The sequence below is a fragment of the Nannospalax galili genome, unplaced genomic scaffold (genome assembly GCF_000622305.1).
Source record: "Nannospalax galili isolate Female #2095 unplaced genomic scaffold, S.galili_v1.0 scaffold257, whole genome shotgun sequence".
NCBI lineage: Eukaryota > Metazoa > Chordata > Mammalia > Rodentia > Spalacidae > Nannospalax > Nannospalax galili.
In genome coordinates, this window is record NW_008340854.1 from 1,151,506 (window position 1) to 1,157,785 (window position 6,280).

A 6,280-nucleotide genomic window follows, 5' to 3' on the forward strand; every position below is an offset into this window, starting at 1 on the left:
GTATTCTAAAGGTCTAAATTTCTATGATCTGGTGTATAATTTTATCCTTTTAATTTTTTAATAAGTATATTAATATTTATATAAGCACATTGTAATATAGCTTACCCTAGAAGATTGTACTTAACTACTAAATAGTCTGCTAGTATAAGCAGGAGCATTATCTATATTAATAGCAGTTGAAATTTCCATAACAACAAAGCAAGCTAACAAATGTTTCACACAATAGTGGTTTTTCCAAATAAAGGAGTAACCCTAATAATACAGAACAAGTATCCAAAGTAACATAAACAAACTTAGAATAGCAAACCTGGAACAAGTATCTATGGAAACATAAACAAACTTGAAAGATGGAAACATTCAAACAGTATAACTATCCAAATTATAAAACTATTTACTTAACTAAAAGCAACAAGTACTAATTTCAAAAGCAATCCAAGTATAGTCTACAGTAGCCACCTATATAACATTATTTATAGTAACTGGTACCAGTAGGTCAAAATATATAGAAACAATTAAAGTAAGTTAAAAGATTTAGAAGTGCGCACAGTAAATCAGTGGATCAAAATATGCAATATTTAAAACCATATCCAAAACATACAAAACATACAAAACTCAGTCTGATCTTTATACTCAAAATACTCAAATTATGAGTGACAGTCAATGTAGATTGCTATCAGTACTAAAACCCAAACCCAGGATGGTCTGTGTACTCAAATTGTGAGTGGCAGTCAACGTAGACTGCTACCGGTCCTGAAACCCACTGGCCCATGTACTCAGATCATGAGCAGCAGTCAATGTAAACTGCTGCCGGTGCTTGGGTGCCCCTGAAACACACCGGTCAATGTACTCAGATTATGAGTGGCAGTCAACGTAGACTGCTACCAGTGCTGAAGCCGGCAAAAGTAAACTGTGACCTAATATATATTAACACTATATAACTTTCAAATAAAGTTTACACCTTAACAATTTTAATTGTACAGTGCCTCATACACCTAGGCTGTTTTGCTGTTCCCTTTTCTTTTCACAGGGTCAGGGGCCCAGCCTGAACCTGGAAAAAAACTTGGAGAACATTTTTTGAAATAATATGCTTGAGTCTGAAATGAAAAGACCAATTCCACCTCCAAAGTCAGCATCTCAGTAAACTCAAACAGCACATGACACTTTAACTATTGAATTCTGAGGCCTCTGTAAACCACCATAAAATAAAAAAGCAAAAGAAAAAAGCAAATTTTTACAGTCATTTTATACAGAGCATAAAATTATGTAGTAAAACTATGGAACTACTAAATAAACTTATCCCTACCTACAATATTTACTGGAAGTTCTAATACATAAGGCTTGACAACAGCGATTTATCCACTAACACTAGAAATTGTTTTCTATTCTAGACTAATAAATTATAGATACTGGCCAAACTTATTGCAGTTTATAATTTGAGTAGTCCAATTAAAGGGCCAGTCATCCTTTTTAATAATAGAAATATCTAATTTAAAATCAACCAAACATACAAAAGATCTATCTTGAATTTTAAAATTAATATAAGGCTGTTGTGCTTATAGCATCATAGCCCAATTAAGAGAAATAGGATTAGTACTTCCAAATCCTCCAATTCTTTTTTTGGAAAGATCATCCGACAGGTATAAAAGGAAGAAGAATCAACTGAACAATTTTATCACCTATAGTAAAAGGATATTAGTAGTAAAGAAAATTTGAATTTTATCTTTAAAATCTGCATCAATTATTTTTGGATTCAAGCAGGTTTATTGTAGAGACTACCTGCTAAAACTTCATACATTTTGATGGCCTCACCCAAAATACTTTCAAAATGGAGTGCTATGAAATTGTTACTAAATCTATTCTGTTGAAGCTCAATGAATAAATGTGCATCGGTGCTACCTTATATTTTTATTTAGACACATTAATAAGCTGTTTACTCAGATTGAATGAGAATGAAATTTAATTTAATGGCGTATGTGACAAAATTCAGAAACACATTAAAACAGACATTTTTATATCCATGAGTTATAAAACTACAAGTCCCTAAAGCAATCAAAGAAAAGTGAGACAGTTACACTTTTAAGATTACAGTTTAATGTTTTTCTTCAGCTTAGCAGGATAGCAGGTGAGTTACTGAAACTACATTTGTCCAAATCCTGTATCAGTTTGTGTAAATGATCTTGGGGTAAAGAAATATAAATAATGTGAATACTTATTTGTACATAATTAAATTCCTGTTTTGCTAATTATGTTTACTCTAGGACTATTAAGAGCAGAATCATCTTGAAAAATTTAAAATAAATTATGTAACTTATAAGTAGGAACACGAAGCACAGAATGAAGCCAATTAATATCCCCTAAAAGCTTCTGAAATTCATTTATCATTCTTAAATTTTCTAATCGAATTTATGCCAATTGTGGATATATACACTGTCTCATCAGAGAAATAAGAAACACAGAAAACAATAGTACCTAAAAGAAAATGCAAAGAGACATCATACTACTCTACTTTTAATCTATCCATGACATTGTAGTATAGGTTCTGGCTGAGGAAAATCCATGGCTACATTAATAGGAAACGGACAGTTAGTTGCCCCTGATCGTCTATGAGGGGCCCTGAGAAAGGCTCCAGCTCCCGTCCCGAATATTGTGGTCTAGACATTAGAATAGGTTTATTCCTTAAGAAATTTCCATCAACATCGGTCTTAGATCTACAGTCTCGAGCCCTATGCACACTACGATGACATCAGGGACATTTGCCTGGTGTTCGCAGCACATTAGGACACCGCCTTTTAAAATGCCCTACAGTACCAGAGCAGAAACATTTTAATTCTGTGGAACTCTGAGAACTTGGAGCCAAGCGAAAAGAAACTAAAGATTCTTTCTTAGCAAAAGTATCAAAAAAAGACTCAAAAGACTCTGAATAAATGACTTATAGAAACTGCAATTCCGTTGACAAGAGGATGTCAAATACCTGGAAATGCAGCTTTTTACCTAACAATTTCAGAGTCAGATTTAGAGTCAGAAGTTTGTGCCAACAATTTTTGCAAAAGCCATTGTTACTCTCAACCTTCATTTAGGTTTCATTTTTACTTTAGGTTTAGTCATAATCAGTCTCTGTAATTTCTTTCTAATGTATTGAGCCATAACTAAATCCTCATCAGAATCCTCTGTTTCATCCAAACTCTGAGGACCTGGAGCTGGACAAGGAGGAAGTAAAGACTCCTTCCTTGTAGGAATATTTGAAGAAAGCTCCAAAGAAATGGCCTCTTGAATTTCCTTAGCAACTTTATTTTTTAACTCCTCAGGAACATCATAATGATTAACTGCTTCATTAGAAGTATAAAAACCTGAGTTGGCAACAAGCGATTTGGGCCTTGATTAATTAATATAATAGCTGTTCAGATGAGCGCCCACACAGACCAAAAATCAAGTGGTATAGTTTCTCGGGTCTGAAATGCTTTTTCCACATTTGTTCTAACTTTGTCCCCGACTTCTCAATCTAAAGTTCTTGTATCAGGAAAACAAAAATTAAACTCTGCAACTATTTGCACACAACTATCTATCTGCCTTCTAGAAACTTGTGCTCCATTAATACGAAGAATATGATGAATTAAAGAAACAAAAGGAGTAGACTTACCCTGTCCATTATACTTACTTAAATTGCAACTCTACCCTAAAAACCTCCTCTGGGTGCAATGTCAGGGGTCCCTGTTGGGGCACTAGCTGCCACAGTGCAGTGACCACAGTCCAAGCCTGAAGGGCTTGGGGATCCCCACGGATAGAAATCAGGACACAGGGGATGCGGAGGTTTATGTGCCAGTGCATGTTTATTGTGAACCAAACCAAGCTTATATAGGAATCAGATCTAGAGTAACCAAGGAATAATTAAGGATACTTCACTAAACAGAAAGTAACCAAGGAATAACCAAGGATACATTACGTTACTACTAAGAATACATTACGTCACCAACCAAAACTCACCCAACGTTGACAGTATCCAAGATTCAGCTGCATAATATTTATAATATCTTAGATATAAGGTGCACTGTTTGTGATTACTCTTAGCAACTACTGTAATTCATTATTTCTACATAGAAACCAAGCTAACGGTGCCAAGAAACTCCGGTGTCCATAAACTGAAACAGAACTCTTTAGTTACGCTTCCAAGACTGCCAATCTTTCTCCAATGCAAGGCAAGCTGCCACAGCCTAATGCAGCTGTGGCTGTGCCCATAATAATCGTAGCTCCCAACAAGAAAGGACTTTCTAAATCAGAATTTATTGCTTAGGAATTAAGACTAACAATTGACAAATGGGACCACATTGGAGTAGAAAGCTTCTGTATTGCAATGGAAACAATTAAGTGAAGAGGATGTCCACAGAGTGGGAGAGAATCTTTGCCAGCTATGCCTTATAGAAGATAAATTTCCATAATATACAAATAACTCAAAAAACAAAGAATCAGAAAATTAACAGTTAAATAATTTCATGATAATAGCAAAATAAAAACAAAAACAAATAATCAAGAAAACATGTGACCCAATTAAAAACTATACTGCATGGGGTCTAGAGGGATGGCTCAGAAGTTAAGAGCATTGACTGCTTTTGCAGAGGACCTGAGTTCAGTTCCCAGCACACATATAATGGCAAACAACCATCTCTGACTCCAGTTCCAGGGGATCGGTCACTTCTTTTGGCCTCCATGGGCTCTGCATGCATGAGACTCAAAAATGGCCTACAGTTCTGAATGAAGACTTCTGAAAAGAAGAAATAAAAGTGACTAAGAAATACCTTAAAAAGTGTTCAACAACCTTAGCACTTAGGGAAATTCAAATTGAAACTACTTTAAGATTTTGTCTTACTAGAATGGCTAAGATCAAGAAAGTAAATGACAACAAATGATGATGATCATGAGGATGTGGGGAAAGAGGAACCCTCATTCACTGCTGCTGGGATTACAAACTGGAAATCAGTGTGGAACTCTTTTTTTTTTTTTTTTAATCATAAAGTTCGTTTAAATTTTTCTTTTTTTAAAAAATGGTTTTTATTGAATTTTTTTGTATTACATACACAATATCTCAAACAATCTTAACCACCATTATAACACCAGGACCCTCCTGTAGCCCCCCACTGGAACCTATATATTCTGTCATCCATGTTAAGGTACACTATGTCAACTCAGTGTCCCCAGATGTTCCCCATTGCAAGCCCATCCACTGAAGTTTAGTCAGCCTGTCTAGAGTTTCTTGTTTTAGGAAGATCAGCTCTTCCTCACCTAGCCATAATCAGTTGCCAGTATTTCTTCAGCTAAGACTGAGGTCTGCTGCTGGGTTATAGTCTGCCTGAGTTTGCATGGGGCTTGTGTATGCTGACACCATTCCCATAGAATCATTTGATCAGAGTCCCAGGAGCTTGTAGAACTCTGTTTCCATATGGTCATGCACCTCCTCCCTAGCTCTTACAATCGTTCTGCCCTCTTCTGTGATGGTCCCTGAGCCCTGGGTGGGTGAAGTTTAAAGTAGCAGTTCTGTCCACGGAACAACATTCCAGTGTGGAACTCTTGAAACCCTAAATAAAAGTATATCTACCATATGATCCAGCTATACCAAAGAACCTGACATCGTATTACAAAGATACTTGCCCAGCCAGGTTTGTTTTTGCTCTTTTCACAAGAGCTATGAAATAGTAGTAACCAAAATGTCTCTCAACCAATGAATGGATAATGAAAATGTAGTACATTTACACAATGGAGTTCTATTCAACTGAAGAAAAATGAAACCATGAAATTTGCAGGTAAATGGATTTAATTGGAAACTTTCACACTAAGTGAGGTAATCCAGACAGAGAAAGTATGTGGTGCATGTTCCCTCTCATTTGTGGACCTTAGCTCCAAATCCTTAGATGTGAGTGTATATCCTGATGTAACCACAGGAGTCAAAAAAATGCATACTAACCAGGTGTGGAAAGGGGATAAAGGAACTCAAGAGAGGGGATAGCAGGAGACAGGCATTATCAAGGGGAAAACAGGGGATACATAAATTGGAGGAGATGGAGAAGGGAGGCTTATACAGGAGCAGAAAGAGGAAAGAGAGAAAAGTAATGTTTAAGTGGTGTGAAAAACCAAATGGCAATGTAGTTTTTAGTAAATCTACTGAAATACAAATATAATATAAACTGAGTCCATGTGTATAACTGAGGGCAACATAACACAAATCAAAGGGCAATGCAAAGGAAATATCCCTTTTGAATTGTTGGTCAGGGTAGTCCAAGGGACTCCTGAA

The 6,280-nt window shown here is 35.9% G+C and overlaps 1 long non-coding RNA gene across 1 annotated transcript in view; it reads right to left on the reverse strand.

The window, feature by feature from the left end:
- The window catches only part of LOC108490999, a 24,288-nt gene extending 20,519 nt beyond the window's left edge, over nt 1–3,769 (reverse strand). The window contains exon 1 of the long non-coding RNA XR_001872506.1: nt 3,656–3,769. This is a non-coding gene — a long non-coding RNA (uncharacterized LOC108490999). The remainder of the gene's footprint in view (nt 1–3,655) is intronic.
- Between the last annotated feature and the right edge of the window lie 2,511 nt (nt 3,770–6,280).